The 19538-nt window shown below is 40.8% G+C and overlaps 1 protein-coding gene across 3 annotated transcripts in view; it reads right to left on the reverse strand.

The window, feature by feature from the left end:
* ZMAT4 (zinc finger matrin-type 4) overlaps positions 1-19538 on the reverse strand; it is a 376556-nt gene that overhangs the window by 242757 nt on the left and 114261 nt on the right. The gene's annotated exons all lie outside the window — the stretch shown is intronic.

The following is a 19538-nucleotide window of genomic DNA, read 5'->3' on the forward strand; positions in this document are numbered from 1 at the left end:
TGGGAGCTGGACGTGCACACAGCATCTCTAACTGAAGCCTGATTAGAGCCAAGCTACATGCATGGAGCCAGATGCCACTGAACCAGTCAAGCCCCACCACCTGCAGATCAGCAGGACTCCGAACTTCTATCTGTCCTGACTGCCCCATGCCTAGTGTGGAGAAACTGATTTCTTGTTACTTCCATCTTTCCTGTCTTCCTTTGCTGAACTGATAGCCCATCTGAACTCCCCTCACCTCTAAAGAACACTGAAGTTCTAACTTTCAAGCTGCTACCTGAGGCAGGATGGTGGACTGAAAAACACCCATAAAAGAGTCAGAAATTCAGAATCCCAGTTCAGGCTCGACCACTTTCTTCCTGTGTGATATCGCACAAGTCATGACATGGAATGAGTCATTTACTCTAATCTGATTATAGTCAAAGCTAGTCTCAAGCTTCCCTGGTGGCTCAGCAGTGAAGAACCACCTGCCAATGCAGGAGACACAGGTTCAATTCCTGGATCGAGAAAGATCCCCTGGAGGAGGGAATGGCAATCCAGTCCAGTAGTCTTGCCTGGAGAATCCCATGGACAGAGGAGCCTGCCAGGTCCACAGAGTCACAAAAGAGTCGGTCACGACTTGGTAACTAAACCACCCAAACAAGTCTCACATTCTCCTTGTACAAAATGAGCACAATAATATTAGGGTTTCCAGGAGAACCAAATGAGACATTATATAGGAGAGTCTGTTTCTCAATGTGGATTGCACCAATCCTGACTTTGAGCTCTATGTGGTCTCTGTAACGTGAATTCTTGAATCCATTGCTGCCTGATTCCAAGTCCCCCAGCCCCTACCTTTACTCAGAGATTATTTCCTTCTTTTCCAATGACTTGGTTCCACGTGTCATTCTTTACAATTGGGTTCTAGCCTGATTGATGGGTTGCCTTCCTGGATTAGCCATAAAGGGGAAGTGATTTCAGGGAATACACAGCAAGTTGCATCTTGTTCACAGGACATCGTGTAACTCCTTTCTGTCTGGTTTGCCTCATTTATCACTTCTTTCATTCCTTCACTGTGCCTCAAGCAAGAAGACCACGCCTCCAAACACCTGCTAGACACTTCTAAGGTCTTTAAATGCATTTAAAAGTGCTAACCGGTCCATCCTAAAGCAAATCAGTCCTGGGTGTTCATTGGAAGGACTGATGTTGAAGCTGAAACTCCAATACTTTGGCCAACTGATGCAAAGGGGCTGACTCATTTGGAAAAAAAAAAAAAAAAACCTGATGCTGGGAAAGATTGAGGGCAGGAGGAGAAGGGGATGACAGTGGATGAGATGGTTGGATGGCATCACCAATTCAATGGACATGGGTTTGAGTGAACTCCGGGAGTTGGTGATGGACAGGGAGGCCTGGCGTGCTGCAGTTCATGGGGTCTCAAAGAGTCGGACACGACTGAGCGACTGAACTGAACTGATTTGCAATATGAAAATTATTAGAGACATTTAAAAAAAGTACTAAAGTGTGATTTTCGAAATATATCCGAAGCCCTTTCTAGGTTGAATTTTAAGTTTTAATCAAAGGTTATCTGGAGTCTTGTCTGCTTGGAAGACTGGAAGGATAGAGAAATGGAACCCCATATGAATATGTGTCAGATGATTTCAACATCACTGCTTAGCTTCTGTGAGCTCTTGAGAATGTTGCCATGCAAACAAGCACGTTTCATTTTGCAGGTAAATATGCTGATGTCTAAAATGTGTACAGCTATTCTACAGGGCTGTGGGGGTTTTGGAGGTAAGGGGTAGTGGAAATATTAGGAACACTGCCACAATTCAAAAAAAAAAAAAAAATTTAAAGAAGATGTCAAAATCTCCAGGACATTGAATGTTGCCACAGAATCTGGGCTGCTGTAAAGCACACGCAGGCAGGTAATTGGTGAAAAGACAAAGTGATAACAGTGTGAGCTCGAATGGGGCTGAAGTAGGTTTTCAATTTGGCTTTTGTTACCATAGAAGAACTTCTTATCACAGTCCCTGCAGCATCAGTCTACCCAGGGAACAAAATCATGGCAAAATTGGAAATCTCATAAAGCAGCTTGTTTTGTGGTAAGGTTTTTTTTATTCTTTCCTAAAATATAACATTTCTTTCAGAAAGGCTATTTCCAGCAAAGACAGAGTTCACCGGGTTATTTACTTGCAGTTTGACAAAACAAGTAAAAAAAAAAAAAAAAGAAAAGAAAAAAAGAGCAGCTCTGCTGTGATTAGTGATGAGCAATATTGGGTCAGAACCTTCTTCCTGATAGTGTCCACTGAAGGCTTGTTTTTCTCCTTTGGCTTCCCAGTCTCCAGGCTAGCTGGAAGGACTGCCTTGACCTAGTGTCTAGGTGGAAAGAAACAGAGCCTTGGCAAACACCACCTGACCCTGGACTGATGGCGGATGGGGTCTGGTACTGGCTCATCACTCAGCTGCATCCCTTGTGCCTGGTCCTCTCTTTCCCTCCTGTTGCTTTTCCCAGGCCACTTGGCCTGGAGCCAACATCTCCCTATGCTGACTTCAGGGGGAAAGTCAAAACCCCAAAGACAGTCCACTCCACAGTGAGAGGAGCGTGGGACTGCCCTCCCAGCTGGTCTGACTCAGACCCAAAGCCACAAATGATGTTGGTCAACAAAGGGAAGGAGGCTCCCAGTTGAACGTTCCTGGAGCCCTGCTCTCCCCCAGAGCTCTGCCAGCAGCTCCTCTCTTTCTTCCTGCCACGTTCACCTCTTCACCCAGACAGGACACAGAGTCACCTACTGCATCACCCTCCAAGTGACTTCTCTTAATTACCCTCCTCTCAATTTCCCTTAACTCTCTGAAGCTGCATCAAATTTGGCATAGAAATCTCACCCCATTCCATTTATTCCAAAAACGAAACCTTTCCTACAGAAAGTTAAAATTGCATTTGAGCAAAGATGTTCATCACAGCATTATCTAAATAGGAACAAAATAATAAACTGGAAGACAGCTACACTTTCAACAATAGGAGACGAGTTCAAGCAGCCATGGAATGCCCTTATGTTCAGTTGCAAATGGAAAAAAAATGCTTCCTACATAATGAATATTGGATAGAAAATGCAAAGCTCAAAATTGCTCATATACGATGATGACAATTAAATAAAAATTCGTAAGTATAGCAAGAAGAGATGAGGGGAGAAAAATACAGTTTTTTAGGGTAAGAGTCTAGATGGTTTCTCTTTTTAATTTTTATAACAAATTCATCTTTAACAAAAAATAATAACTTCAAGCCTTTGTAATTCCTCCTTAAGTCTACTTTATACTAATTATAATTAGTAAAAAGCATCACTGATCTGGAGTGCATTTAACATATATTGATATAACTGATCACTTTTCCATCTACCCTTATCAACATTCAAAATGCACACTGTTTTCACTGTAATTCTTGGTAATTAGATGAGCATACTTAACCGAAGAGCAGGACGTGCTCCTTCAGAATTGAAAACCTGATTTTGGTCCATTGAATTCTTTGGTAAATATGTATACTTTTCACCATGTGGTCATTTTAGCTTTCTGTGTATGAACGGAGATTATGGGATGGTAAATGCTGTCCAGACAACCAAACCAAGAAGACTTGAAAAAACACTACCCCTCAAACTGCCTTAGGTCATTTCAAAGATCCATTAATACCTAAAACTAACACTGTTTTTAAGAGTTTAAAAAGCCCAACTGCCAGCCAAAAGGAACTTAAAAGAGAAAAAATATACCTTACTAACATGTTAAATGTATATATTACAGAGTTTCAGGAGGGAAAAGGACCATTAATTTCAGGGGGAAAAAACACGAAAAAGAAATTATACTCTCTTTCAGTTGCACTGAGAGTCAATCCCAGGTTCTTTCTTGCATTAATATTTGCATTTTAAGTAAAAGTCATTATTTTCATTCAAACCACATCAACTTTAAGCTTCCCAGATAGGCCAGAAATGACCAAACCTTTCGTTTTAATTAAAGCCCTTCCCCCGTTGCTGGGCATTGTGTGGGGGCAGACCTATCTGGAGACTATTTTCTTTGGCTGAAACAATCTCTTGGCATGCTAAGGAACAGTCTAAAGTGGGAATTCAGGCCAGCCTTCTCTTTGCAGGGATGAAGAGCAAGACCAACCTCTGTTTCAGATGTATTGCTGTGAAAGGAGAGAGTGAAACACAGAAGCAGAACAGCTCTGTGCTTCACCTAAAAAGCCACCTTCCACGATCACACGCGTTCCTTTAAAAATTCTCAACTCACATTTGCTTCCAACAAGGCTACTGATTTCTGCTCTCATAAAATGTGGCGATAACAAAGCAACTTGGTATTTGCATAATGTTCCCAACAGCCTTCAAAGTCCTTTCACATTTATCCTCTCATTTTATCCTTGGATCACAGTTGTGAGGCTGGCAGGAGATATGTTGTTTCAAATAAGCTTTAAGATCCATTGCTGATTTCCCACTTAAATCTTCACCATCTTATTTCATCATAGATATCTAATTATACCTCCTTCCAGAAACCAGCTAACATAAGCCAAGGACTATAAGGAAAAACGAAAACCTGGAACAGACTGATCATTATAGAAGAGTGATTCTCACAAGCCACCAATTTATTTCTACTCATTCTAGCGTGAAGAGGGGCCGATTAGGGCAGAAATAAAACACAGCAAAGGTTTCACTTCCTGGTTGCCCAAGAATGTCTGTCTAGCTGATATGGGATGGAGGCTCCATCTCTCGGGAAGGAGAGGCTGCCCTGGCAGATCCCCCCTTAACACTCTAAGGTTGAGGGCCCAGGGCGGAGCCCCACAAACACTGAGGGGCAACTTCAGTAGGAAGTCAAGGTTAAATGCAGATGAACCAAGAGGAAACACCAAGTGTCAGAGATTCTCTCTGATGAATGGGGCTCTTTCCTGGATCAGTGTATCTTGATTGGTTGGATATAGAAACCTAGAGTAGAAGACAGACCAACTGGAAACCTAGGAAGAGAAGACTGGCTCTCTAGAGAAAGCCTTTCACAGCACAGAGAAGGAAGATATAAAACTCCTCTACCCAAGTCCCCAGATACCAAGTCTCCTACCCAGGCTGCTGGGCTCCTGAAATGGCCTGTCTTCATCCAGTCCTCAAGCTGAAATTGGATCAGAAGATCCTAAGAGGGTTCAGGTGGACCGTGAAAGGATGCAAGGCTGATACACACACACCGGGGACATGGGGCAGGCCTAACCTTCTGTTCTGATGAGTGGAGCATAGGAAAAAAAGTTATGTGACACAAAAGAAGACACTGACAAAAACTCTCAAGGAAGAAACATCAAGAAATGTTTTCTTTGCAAAAGATTTACCACAATAAGTAGATGTTCTAAGTGGCAAGTGTTTAGACCATTTAATTTAAGAAAAAATTGAGGATTAAAACTCAAAGATGAGATAAGACAATAAAGTAAGGATGTTAAAAATATCACAGCTTGGGACTTCTCTGGTGGTCCAATGGCTAGGATTCTGTGCTCCCAATGCAGGGGGCCCAGGTTCATCTCTGGTCAGAGAACTATATCCCACGTGCCACAGGTAAGACCCAGCATGCCAAAACTAAGACCCAGAGCAGCCAAGTAAATAAATAAAGTTTTTTTTTAAATAAAAAACAATATCACAGCTTAACTTGGAAGGTCCTTCTCAGCAGGGCCAGAGCACAATCAGCACTACAGCGAAGTGTGAAGTTAGGACACAGTCACTTCCTAGAAACTAGAGGATAAGATGAAGAAGTGGGGAAAAGTGGTTCTGGAGATGTGACATATGAGAGACCAGGACAAATACAGTGTGCCTTTAACAGTAGAAAAACCAAACAAATAAATGGAATATTATAGATTACAAAATTCCAAAATACACCCAATAGTCTGAGACCAAAAAGAAAGTTACGAAAATACAGAAAATACATCTAACTTTATGATTGGAAAATGTTCTAAACAGCAAAGCAAAAGCAGTACTGATAAAAATGGCTATATATATAGATACATAGATAGATAGATAGGACAGAAATGGGATGGACTTAACAGAAACAGAAGATATTAAGAAGAGGTGGCCAGAACACAGAGAAGAACTATACAAAAAAGATCTTCACGACTCAGATAATCATGATGGAATGATCACTCACCTAGAGCCAGACATCTTGGAATGCGAAGTCAAGTGGGCCTTAGGAAGCATCACTACAAACAAAGCTAGAGGAGGTGATGGAATCCCAGTTGAGCTAGTTCAAATCCTAAAAGATGATGCTGTGAAAGTGCTGCACTCAATATGCCAGCAAATTTGGAAAACTCAGCAGTGGCCACAGGACTGCAAAAGGTCAGTTTTCATTCCAATCTCAAAGAAAGGCAATGCCAAAGAATGCTCAAACTACTACACATTTGCACTCATCTCACATGCTAGTAACACAGAAGGCAATGGCACCCCACTCCAGTACTCTTGCCTAGAAAAGAGCGACCCCATGGGGTCCCTGAGGGTCGGACATGACTGAGCAACTTCACTTTCACTTCTCACTTTCATGCATTGGAGAAGGAAATGGCAACCCACTCCAGTGTTCTTGCCTGGAGAATCCCAGGGACGGGGGAGCCTGCTGGGCTGCTGTCTGTGGGGTCCCACAGAGTCGGACACGACTAAAGTGACTTAGCAGCACACACTAGTAAAGTAATGCTCAAAATTCTCCAAGCCAGGCTTCAACAGTATGTGAACTATGTACTTCCAGATGTTCAAACTGGATTTATTAAAAGGCAGAGGAACCAGAGATCAAATTGCCAACATCTGTTGGATCATCGGAAAAGCAACAGAGTTCCAGAAAAACATCAACTTCTGCTTTATTGACTAAGCCAAAGCCTTTGACTGTGTGGACTACAACAAACTGTGGAAAATTCTGAAAGAGATAGGAATGCCAGACCACCTGACCTGCCTCCTGAGAAATCTGTATGCAGGTCAAGAAGCAACAGTTAGAATTGGACAAGGAACAACAGACTGGTTACAAATCAGGAAAGGAGTACATCAAGGCTGTATATTTTCACCCTGCTTATTTAACTTATATGCAGAGTACATCATGAGAAATGCTGGACTAGATGAAGCACAAGCTAGAATCAAGATTGTGGGGAGAAATATCAATAACCTCTGATATGCAGATGACACCACCCTTATAGCAGAAAGTGAGGAAGAACTAAAGAGCTTCTTGATGAAAGTCAAAGAGGAGAGTGAAAAAGTTGGCTTAAAGCTCCACTTTCAGAAAGCTAAGATCATGGCATCTGGTCCCATCACTTCATGGCAAATAGATGGGGAAACAGTGGGAACAGTGTCAGACTTTATTTTTCTGGGCTCCAAAATCACTGCAGATGGTGATTGCAGCCATGAAATTAAAAGGCGCTTGCTCCTTGGAAGAAAAGTTATGACCAACCTAGAAAGCTTTTGAAAAAGCAGAGATATTACTTTGCCAACAAAGGTCCACCTAGTCAAAGCTTTGGTTTTTCCAGTAGTCATGTATGGATCTGAGAGTTGGACTATAAAGAAAGCTGAGCACCAAAGAATTGATGCTTTTGAACTGTGGTGTTGAAGATGCTTGAGAGTCCCTTGGACTGCAAAGAGATCCAACCAGTCCATCCTAAAGGAAATCAATCAGTCCTGAATATTCACTGAAGGGACTGATGCTGAAGCTGAAACTCCAATCCTTTGGCCACCTGATGTGAAGAACTGACTCATTTGAAAAGACCCTGGTGCTGGGGAAGATTGAAGACAGGAGGAGAAGGGGACAACAGAGGATGAGATAGTTGGATGGCATCACCAACTCAATGGACATGAGTTTGAGTAAACTCCAGGAGTTGGTGATGGACAGGGAGGCCTGGTGTGCTGCAGTCCATGGGGTCACAAAGAGTCAGACATGACTAAGCAACTGAAATGAACTGAATATATACATATATATGCTTGTATCTTAAATACATATATGTAAGAAGAAAAACAGACTTCCCAGTTGCCTCAGTGGTTAAACAATCTGCCTGCCAATGCAGGATACATGGGTTCAATCCCTTGGTCGAGAAGATCCCCTAGAGGAAGGCATGGTAACCCATTCCAGTATTCTTGCCTCAAAAATCCTGTGGACAGAAGAGCCCAGAGGGCTACAGTCCACGGGGTCACAAAAGAGTTGGAGATGACTGAACACACACATATACACACTAGAGGCAACCACAAAGCAGGAAAATACCTGCCATATGTGAAAGTGGTCTGATACCTTTAAGATAAAGAGTGTTCCTACAAATTTAGAAAAAAAATAATAGTAAATAAGCAAAAGATAGAAATAGGGATTTTAAAAATGCAAATAGTTAAAAGATACATAAAGAGAAGCTCATCCAAATTCTACCTTATATTTTTTACATTAAAAACATGTATTGTCACCCATGAAATTGGCAAAAATTTACAAAATATACATATCCATATCAGTGAAGATACAAGGAAACTAAGACTCTTGTACATAGCTAACAGGCAAGTGAACTGACATTATCTTCCTGGATGGAAATTTTGCAATATATATTCAAAAGGCAAAAACTCATTCAATCCAAAATTCTACTTCTATGAGTTCATTTTAAGTTCACAATCAGAGACATCCCTTATTTATAATAATGAAAATGAGAAAGTAATTTAAATGTCCTAAATGAGAGGGATAAATAATATGATACATATATATATATGAAACAGATTACCAAACTGCCATTAGCAAGCATATTAGTAGTATTCAAATACATGAAAAATACTATGCAATAATACTAAGAAAGAAAATCTGCTTCAAACCAAAAAATAAATGATGCCAAACTTCTTAAACAAAAACACGTGTGAGGACTTCCTTGATGGTCCAGTGGCTAAGACATCCCAATGCAGGGACCCGTGTTCGATCCCTGGTCAGGGAACTAGATCACTCATGCTGCAACGAAGAGACCATTGGCCACAACTAAGATCCATTGCAACCAAGTAAATAAAAAAATATTTAAAATATACACATATGTTTGTGCTGTATACACATGGTTGTGTGCATAGACATGACAAAACTCTAGGAAGAAACACACCAAAAGATTGATATTCTTTACCATGGATCACAGGTGACTTTAATGTACACCTTTTTTGAATTTTCTAAATTCCGTAAGGAATCTAATCATTCCAGTAAACGGAAAGAAAAATCACACTTTTATAGGTTCATTCCAGTTTTGATGATTTCCCATTCTAATCACTTAAGATGAGGAAAATGAGTCTCAGGAAGACTAAGAGAATTGCTCGAGATCGCACAACTTCTAAGTTCTCAGAGGACACGGATTATACGTCTTCTCTTCATTTATATCCCCATCATCTATCACCATGCCTGAAATACCCCTGACACAGTCAGTGCTCAATAACTGTCGATTAAGGGACTGAACTCGTGAATGAAAGAGGTGATCCCAGAACAAGAGCCCAAGACTCCCGATTAATTAAAATGATCCTGTGAAAGTGTGTGTACATAATTGCTATAGACTCCCTTTGATTCTGAAAGTGAAATTAAACCCATCTCCTGTCTCCTCCCATCTCTCTACCCCAGCCAGCAGTGTAGGTCCTAGAGGAGGAGGGAGCCTGCAGACCAGGGGGAGTTCTGGCAACAGCTCCCGAAGGCATTCTGCAGAGTGAGCACATTGGAGGAAAAAGTCTCAGCAGGGGATCTGACAAAAGCTGAGCTTGAACATAAACTCCCAGGAAACCTAGGAACTGCTGCAGCTGGTGTGTGTGCTCGAGCTAGTCGCTCAGTCGTGTCCGACTCTTTGCGACCCCATGGACTGTAGCCTGCCAGGCTCCTCTGTCCATGGAATTCTCCAGGCAGGAATATTGGAGTGGGTTGCCATTCCCTTCTCCAGGGGATCTTCCTGATCCAGGGATCAAACCAGGGTCTCCTGCATTGGCAGGTGGATGCTTTACCATCTGAGCCACCAGGGAAGCCCCACTGCAACTGGCACAAAAGTCCAGTCTGGAGTGATGCCTCTCGTCACAGCCACCATGCCACATGCAACCCAGCTGGTTAAGCAAGAGAAAGTTTGGAACCAGCAGAGCCAACTCGTCCACTGTTTTTAAGAATCCCAATGCACCCGATGCTGGCTTGGCAAATCTCACTTAACCCGTTGGCCTCGGGTGATACGTCACTTTGCTTTTAATTATAGAATCCTGGGCATGTGTGGCACTGTGGACTCAATTGTATGCCCTCGCAAATTCATATGTGGAAGCCTAACCCCATCCCCTCTTGGCATTACTTTTAGATAATCAAACCAGTCAATCCTAAGGGAAATCAGCGCTGAATATTCACTGGAAGGACTGATGATGAAGCTGAAGCGCCAATCCTTTGGCCACCTGATGCAAAGAGCCGATTCACTGGAAAAGACCCTGATGCTGGGAAAGATGGAAAGCAGTTGGAGAAGGGGATGATAGAGGATGAGTTGCTTAGACAGCATCATTGACTCAACGGACATGGATTTGAACAAACTCCAAGGACAGAGGAGCCTGGTATGCTGCAGTTCACGGGATTGCAAGACATCAGATATGACTTAGCAACCGAGCAACAAATCAAGGTTGAATGGGGTCAAAAGAGTGGGGCCCTAACCCAACAGAACTGGTGGCCTTCTGGGACAGGGGATGCTTCCTCTTTCCGTGAGCACAGAGGAAAGGCCACGTGAGGAAAGAGCAAGCAGGTGGAAGTTCTGCAAGGCAGGAGGAGAGGCTGCACCAGTAACCACGCCAGCACCTTGATCTCAGCCTTCGAGCTCCAGAACCGGCACAAAAGTAAATGTCTGTTGTGTAAGCCCCCACTCAATGCTATTTTGTCTTGGCAGCCTGGGCTGACTAAGACACATGCCGTCATCCACACCAGGCGCTCTTTCTTCTAGTCCCAGGAATTGGTCCATTTTTCAAAAGCAAAGAGGACAGCCTTCAAGTTTCTAGAATTAGGTCATTTTTATGTATTTTCTGAAATATTTTTAAAAGAGCATTTAAAATGAGAAGTGCTTATCTTAAACAAGTTTTGGGAAAAATGGATTTCTGTTGAAGAAAAACCATCTAGGGTGGGCTGGGCAGCCTTCACGAGTGTGTAAACATGTTTGCACTAAATCTGTACTTCCGTCTGCCTACACGAGGGCCTACACGGGCGCATTACAATTTTAAATCAAAGTCTTGCAACTCAAAGCATTACATTACCACCAAAGTACAGAGGAACCATCTTTCTGTCGTGTGAGGGCAGAGCTAAATGTGTCTCCATGAAGTCTGCACATTTTTAGCAGAATCACAGGAGAAAGAAGAGAACACCGGAGGATAAATAATGTAATATACCTCATCTAGGCTGCTCTTCTGCTGTTTGGGGAAATAAGGCAAAAATGATTTTCCCCCCTCTCTGGAAGCTCTCATTAAGAAGTTAAAGATAGAGATGAGGGAAAAAATGAAGCCAGTGAGATCAGTGATTAAAGTCAGAGAAGATGGGGTGATTTGAAGCAACAAAGATACAAAATCCTTCTGCAACGTGAAAGCTTTAACCACACAAGCCAGTCCTGTGCTACCGTTTCCCAAGGTCTCTTGGCTTCTTTTAGAAAATTCATGCCAGGGATAAGAAAAACGTTAGCACTTTATAAAAGCATGATTGTGAATGAGGTCTTCAAAGATTAACCCCCACCACTGCCAAGGGCAAATGTTCATCTCCATCTGTTTGGAGTGAGGTTTAGGTGGTGGAAAAATCGAGATTAATCCAAGTCCATGGTCTTGTGAAATAGATGCTGGTCACTCAGACAACCAACCCAATAACCAAGGCAGTGGGAGCACAGTTCACACGTGGCCTCATTACTCGTATGTAACATTTTTACATTCGATTCTCTTTTGGCCCTATTACTTTATACACCTTGGTATGCATCCTATAATTATTCTCAAACTGAACTCCGTTTTTACAACTGAATCCTCAATTTTTGTTATTTTTATAGTCCTGATCCATCCCACTGTGCACCTTTAAAACTTCTGCACAGAACGGTTCCTCTACAAAAGCATGTTAATTACTTAAACAGTCAGGTGAGAAGAAGCTTTTTTGATTTGTTGTCTGTTTTCATATTATAGTCTCACTTGCTTATTTTTACTTAGGTTGCCTTTGCTCCTGGTGTCAAATCAAAAAGTAATTTGATTGGTCGCGAGTCTCCTGGAGAAGGAAACGGCAACCCACTGCAGTGGTCTTGCCTGGAAAATTCCACCAACAGAGGAGCCTGGTGGGCTACAGTCCATGTTGTCACAGAGAGTTGTATGCAACTGAGTGACTAAACAACAACCAAAAAATATAATAATTGTCAAGACCGCTGTCAAGAAGTTTACTGCCTGTGCTTTCTTCTGCGAATTTTATGGTTTCAAATTGTATGTTTAAATCGATCCTTTAATCCATCTTGAGTTAATATTTGCATATGGTGTAAGAGAGTGGTCCAGTTACATTCCTTTGCACGTGACTGTCCAGTTTTCCAAACCCCATTTATTTAAGATGGTGTCCTTTCCCCAGTGTAAATTCTTTGCTCCTTTTTCATAAATTAATTGATCATACATGCATGGGTTCACTTCTGATCTAAGTGTTCTGTTGATCCGGATGTCTGTGTTTATGGCTATATCATACTGTTTTGATTACCAAAGCATCAAAACATGATTTGAAATCCAGAAGTGATGCCTCTATCTTTACTCCTCTTTCTCAAAATTCCTTGAGTTATCTAGGGGTTTTGTGCCTCCATACAAATTTTGAGATAGTTTGTTCTATCTCAGTGAAAAAAGGCATAGTAATTGTAATAATGATCGTATTGAACCAGTGGAATGCTCTGGTTGCATGGATGTTTTAATAGTATTACTTCTCTCAATTCATAAGCTTCTACTATCTTTCTATTTTTGTGTGTCTTCTTCAATTTTTTTTTCACTTTCAGTTACAGACCTGTCATCTCTGTGGTTAAATTTCTTCCTAGGTATTTTACCCTCTTAGATGCAGTGGTAAATGGGACTGCTTTCTTAATTTCTATTTCTGATAATTCATTGTCAGTGTGTAGAAACCAGCTGGGTTTTGTGTATTGATTTGTATTCTTCAACTTTAACGATTGTCATATTAGTTCCCTTTAATGACTTTGCGTATTAGTTCTAACAGTAATTTTGGCACAGTCTTTAGAGTTCTCTACGTGTGATATTACATCGTCTCCAAATAGGGCCAGTGTTACTTCTTCTCTGATCTGATACCTTTTGTTTATCTGTTTTGCCTGGCTCTGGCTAGGACTTCCTATACTACGCTGAATAAAAGTGATGACAGTGGGAATCTTTATCTTACCCCTGATGTCACAGGAAAAGCTTTCGGTGTTTCCCCACTGAAAGTATAATGTTGGGATGTGGGCTTATCGTGTATGGTTTTTACACACTGAGGTATATTCCTTCTACAACCAGTCTGTTGAAAGTTTTATCAATAAATGGATGTTTGAAGTGAAGTGAAGTGAAGTTGTATCTGACTCTTTGTGACCCTGTGGACTGTAGCCTACCAGGCTCCTCTATCCATGGAATCTTCTAAGCAAGCGTACTGGAGTGGGTTGCCATTTCCTTCTCCAGGGGATCTTCCCTACGCAGGGATCAAATCCTGGGTAGGCAGACGCTTTACCATCCGAGCCCCTAGGCCTTTACTAAATGGATGTTTAATTTTGTCAAATGCTTTTCCACATCTATTGAGATGATCAAATGAGTTTCACATTCATTATGTTAATGTGCTGTATCACACTGATTGATTTGCCAATGTTCAACCATCCTTACATCCCTGGAATAAATCACATTTGGTCATAGTATACAGTCCCTTTGATGTATTATTGAACTTGGTTTACTGATATCTTGGTGAGGATTTTTCATCTATGTTCATGAGGATTATGAGGCTGTACATTTCTTTTCTTGTAGTGCCCTTGTCTGGTTTTGGTATTAGCATAATGATGGCCTCATAGAGCAAGTTTAGAAGTGTTCCCCCCTCTTCTAATTTTTGCAAGGTTGTGAAGGATTGCTATTAATTCTTCTTTAAATATTTGGTGGAATTCAGCAGTGAAGCCATCCAGTCCTGGACTTTCTATGTTGAGAGGTTTGTGATTACTGACTCAACCTCTGTAGTCGGTTCAGATTTTCTTTTTCTTCATGGTTCAGTCTTTAAAGCTTGCACTTTTTAGGAATTTATCCATTTCTTTTAGGCTGTCCAATTTGTTGACATCTATTTGCTTGTAGTAGTCACGATAATCCTTTGTATGTATCAGTTGTAATGTATTCTCTTTCATTTATAATTTTGGTTTTGAGTCCTCTCTCTTTTTTTCTTGGTAAATCAAGTTTAAAAATGTATCCGCTTTGTTTATTCTTTCAAAATAGCAGGTTTGAGTTTCACTGGTCTTTTTAAACTGTCTTTTTAGTCTCTATTTCTTTTATTTCCATTCTGATCTTTGAGATTCCTCTCCTTTTACTAAAAGTTGCTGCATAGGAAAAACAAAACAAAACCATTGACAAAATAAAAAGTCAACTTATGGAATGAGAGAAAATATTTGCAAATCATACTGCAAATAAAAGCTTAATAGCCAAAACATGTAAAGAACTCCCTTAACTCTTTCTTTAATCAAAAATAACAATTTGATTGAAAATGGGAAGAGGAATCACATAGACATTTTTCCAGAGAAGATATACAAGTGGTCAGTGGGCACATGAAAAGGTGCTCAACACCACTGGTTATCGGGAAAATGTAAGTGAAAACCACACCGAGAAATCGTTTCACACCATTCAGATTAGCCACTATCAAAAGGACGAGAAATAACAAGTACTGGCAAAGATGTGGGGGGAAGGTAAGCTGGCACAGCCACTGGGAAATCAGAATGGAAATTCCTCAAAAGAATTAAAGTTAGGGCTACCATGCTGCTGCTGCTGCTGCTAAGTCGCATTAGTCATGTCCGACTCTGTGCGACCCCATGGACGGCAGCCCACCAGGGCTACCACACGATCCAGCAATTTCACTTCTGGGTGTTTATTCCAAGGATATTAAAACAGGATATCCAAAAGGTATTTGTATTCTCATGTTCCTTATGGTCTTATTCACAATTATTCACAATATTCTTATATCAGAAGATATGGAACAACCTAAGTGTCCATTTATGAATGAAAAGAAGATGTGGCACTTACATACACAGAAATATTATTCAGTCATGAAAATGAAGGAAATCCTACCATCTGAGACATAGCGATGGCCTTTGAGTGCTAAGTGAGATGAACCAGACAAAGGGAAATACTGCGTGAAATCACTTATATGGGGGATCAATCAATCAATACAAAGCTGAACCCATAGAAACAGTAGAAAAGTGGCTGCCAGGGGCTGCAAGATAGGAAAATATGGAGATGTTGGTAAGAGTGCAAGACTCCAACTATAAAATGAAAAAGGCCAGAGGACCTAATATAAAAGATGGTGACTATAGTTGATCACACTGTACTGCATAATTAAAACTGTGAGGAGAGTAAATTTAATTGATTTCACAAAAATTAAATAAATATGATAAATATATAAGGTGATGGATGTGTTCATTAATTATATGGAGAGACTCCTTTCACAATCTATACATATGTCAAATCACCATGTGTTCACTTTAAATATGTCAATTATACCTTAATGAAACTGAAGTAAATAAATAAATGGTCAGATGACTTATACTATAGAACATTACTCAAATATATTTCACTTTGAATGCAAACAATAGTAAATAAAAATAATAAATTTTAATTGGACTAACAAACAGAATATCTACCTAACAAAGAGACTCTTGACTGACCAAAAAAAATTATTTTTTAAAATCAGTTCCCTCTGGTACACTTGAAATGTGACTTTATTTTCCAATTTTCCTAACTTTATTTTCCTATTTTCAAGAAAACTTTAGGTACATATAACTTTTATAATCTGAGAAAAGTAATCAGCAAATTTATTAGGAACATTTCTAGTATAAAACAATGTGCAAAGAATGGAATGTCCATTTCTTCCTATCCAAGTATCCTCCCTACCATGTCTAGCTAGTATTTTTGCACAAGAAATTAGCTGGCTGCCTTGGGGATAGCTAGAAAGCCTCACAGCTGCTTGAAATCGAGAGGGTTCAGCCTCCCCACCCCTGATTGCTAGAGGAAACCTGGGTTTGTACCTGTTTCACTTAGTAATGGGAAACATAAATTTTTTTTTTCACTTGAATCCCTAGAGTCAAGTATCCCGAAGCATATTTTCTTTTCCCAGAGATACTTGCTTTGCATAGCACAGCTCCCCAGACCTGCAGGGCACACACATGCTCAGGGCTGCCAGCTGCAACTCTGCTGTCACTTCCAGCTCACCACCACCTGCACTTCCATTTATCTATTTGCCTATTCAAAGTCCCAGATTTTAATCTGCTTGCAGGTTGTTTTGAACTGATAGCTTGATTAAAGCAAAACAGGGAAGTCTGAAATAATCCATCCTCTCTAGCCAGGTGGTTCAGAGAGAGAGACTTGTTCCATGGAAGACTGTTGTATCTATTCAATAAATGCTCCCCCAGGTGCCCCCAGAGCCCATGTGTCACTCCTTTCCCTTCTTTGGAGGGACCAGAGAGAAATACATCCTACAGGAGCCAGAGGTTTGCACATCCATCTGCCACGGGGTGCAGAGCACCTCCTCTCAGGGACACTGGGGATGGGAGCAGGAACCTCTAGGTCCTAGCTCATCTCCGCCCCCTCTGCATACAGATCAGACCTGGAATAGCTCTTTTCATTCCAGTCTTTCCCAAAGTTTGGTCTCTGGACCACTGGTTTCAGAATCATAGGGCGTTTTCTTAAAGGAAGGTTTCAGACCTCATCGCAATAATTGCTAGAGGGTGGAGGATGGGGAATTAGGTTTTTAGCAGCTCCCCAAGGGCTTAGGGGCTTACCAGGTGGTACTAGTGGTAAAGAACTCGACAGCCAATGCAGGAGATGTAATGGACAAGAGTTCAATCCCTGGATAGGGAAGATCCCCTGGAGGAGGGCATGGCAACTCACTCCAGTATTCTTGCTTGGAGAATACCATGGACAGAAGAGCCTGGTAGGCTACAGTTTGGTGGGTCGCAAAGAGTTGGACATGACTGAAGTGACTTAGCATTACACATTCAAGGTTCAGAAGGCAAAGATGCACTCTGAAAACCCAGCTTAATTTTCCCTTCTTTCTAATCAGCTCATCTCCTCTTTCCTTCTGTGGCTGCCAAGCCCAGATTGAAAGAAAAAGAAAACAGGTCGGGAGAGCTATCCCCAGCTTCAGCTGGATTGCATCTCAGCGTGAAGCAAAATCTGGAGAGCTGGTCTCGGCCAACCTCCCAGGACCCGCGAAGAGCAGCTTGAGAAGTGCAGAGCTTGAAAGAGACTACATGGGTCAGAGATGCTGCTTTGACAAGCCCAGATCTCAAATCCGGGACTCCACTTTCTCCTTCTCACCATCTTCTCAGCTTCTCACAGCTTCCACTCTCCTCTTCCTAAGGGTCTTCAGAACATCGCCCCTAAGTCCTACCACTATCTTATTCAAACTCAATACTTCCAAAGAGAAGTTGTTACTTTTCTTCCTTGTCTAATTCCCTTTGCAACATCTCTAATTTTGTCTGGAATACCAGTATTTTTGCAGGCAACCAGGCACAAAATCAAGTGAAGCAAAAATATTGGGAAATGCCAACCAAAATTGTTAAATAGGGATGCTAAATATATTTAAGGAGTTGAGAAGACATTACCAATATGAAGCAAAACATGAAATCATAAAAAGTAAAGAAGCAAAAATACTTATTACACAGCATGACTGTATGAGGTTTATTGTTGGATGAAAATCCATCAGTGTAATATATCACATTCATGAATGTGAATCTGCCATGTCTCTTAAGTGAAAAACAACCAAATACTGGAAATTTTATATGGTTTAACTTTAGTTTACTTTGATAATCAGAAAAAATACATCTTGTTTTTTTTTTCAATGAAAATGCATATTCACGCAAAAACCTGCACACAGATATTTAAATAAGACTTGTTCATAATTTTCAAAATTTGGAAGCAATCAAGATTTCATTCAGTAGGTGGATGGATAAACAAACAACAGTACATACAGACAAGGGAATATTATTCAGCACTAAAAAATAAATGAGCTTTCAAGCCATGAAAAATATAGAGGAAACTTAAATGTGAAAAGGTGACATATCATATGATTCAAACCACATGAGAGTGCAGAAAAGGTAAAGACAGTATGGGCTTCCCCCATGGCCCAGTGGGAAAGAATTCCACCAGCCAATACAGGAGACACAAAAGGCATGGGTTCACTCCCCGGGTTGGGAAGATCCCCAGGAGTAGGAAATGGCAACCCACTCCACTATTCTTGCCTGGAAAATTCCATGGAAACATGAACTTGGCAGGATATAGTCCATGGGGTCTCAAAGTGTCAGACATGACTGAGCAACTGAGCACGCGCACACACTCACACACACACACACACACACACACACACACACACACATACACAGAGGCAGAATAAAGATCAGCAGTTGCCAGGGGCTACAGAGGGGAAAGGATAAACTGGCAGAGTACATAGGATTTTCAGGAGAGTGAAACTACTCGATATGATATTATAATGATGGATGGATGGATGCCACCATGCATCTGTCCACACTGAATGCACACCAAGAGTGAGTGAACCCTAAGGTAAACTATGGACTTTGGGTGATGACGTTGTGTCCTTTATTAGTCGATCAATAGTAACAAAAGTACCATCTGGTGAGAGGTGTTAAAATGAGGGAAGCTGTGCGTGGGGTGGGGGCAGAGTGTATCTATGGACTCTGAACCTCTTTCTCAATTTTGCTATGAACCTGAAAACTACTCTAAAAATCATGTGTTAAATTAAAAAATTAACAGAGATTCCAAAACTTCTAAGTAAAACTGACAAACTTAATACATAATTTTTTTTTAAAAAAGCACTTTCTTTATCTTTCAGAAACTGAATATACAAAGCAAGTTTTTTTCCAAAATATTTTCATAGGCAAAAGATTAAAAATTATTTTAATTATACACATGTGGTCACAATTTTGCTTTAACATTGGCTTTTAAAGCGATGTATCATGATCAATAATGGATTATCTAAGAAAAGCAAGCATGGAAGAGCATCAGAAGGATCAATGTTATTTACCACATTAATAGACTAAAAGAAGAGAAAATCATTATCTCGACCAATACCAAAAAAGTCAGATGATAAAATCCAGAACCACTTACACTTTTTTAAAGCTTGGCATAAAGTAGGGAATGATAAGAATAGTCTTAATTCCATGGAGGTTATATGAAGAATCTGCAGCAACCATTACACTTAATGGAGAAATTTTGATTTGTATTTCCTTAAAGACGGATACCAAGAAAAATTTGACCACTGTCACTCTTACTGTTGAACACTGCCCTGGAGTTCCTCATCGGCTCCATAAAGACAGAAAAAGAGATCTGAGCAAAGGAAGGGAAGAAATAAAACTC

This window comes from Bos indicus, chromosome 27, assembly GCF_029378745.1.
Source record: "Bos indicus isolate NIAB-ARS_2022 breed Sahiwal x Tharparkar chromosome 27, NIAB-ARS_B.indTharparkar_mat_pri_1.0, whole genome shotgun sequence".
Taxonomy (NCBI): domain Eukaryota; kingdom Metazoa; phylum Chordata; class Mammalia; order Artiodactyla; family Bovidae; genus Bos; species Bos indicus.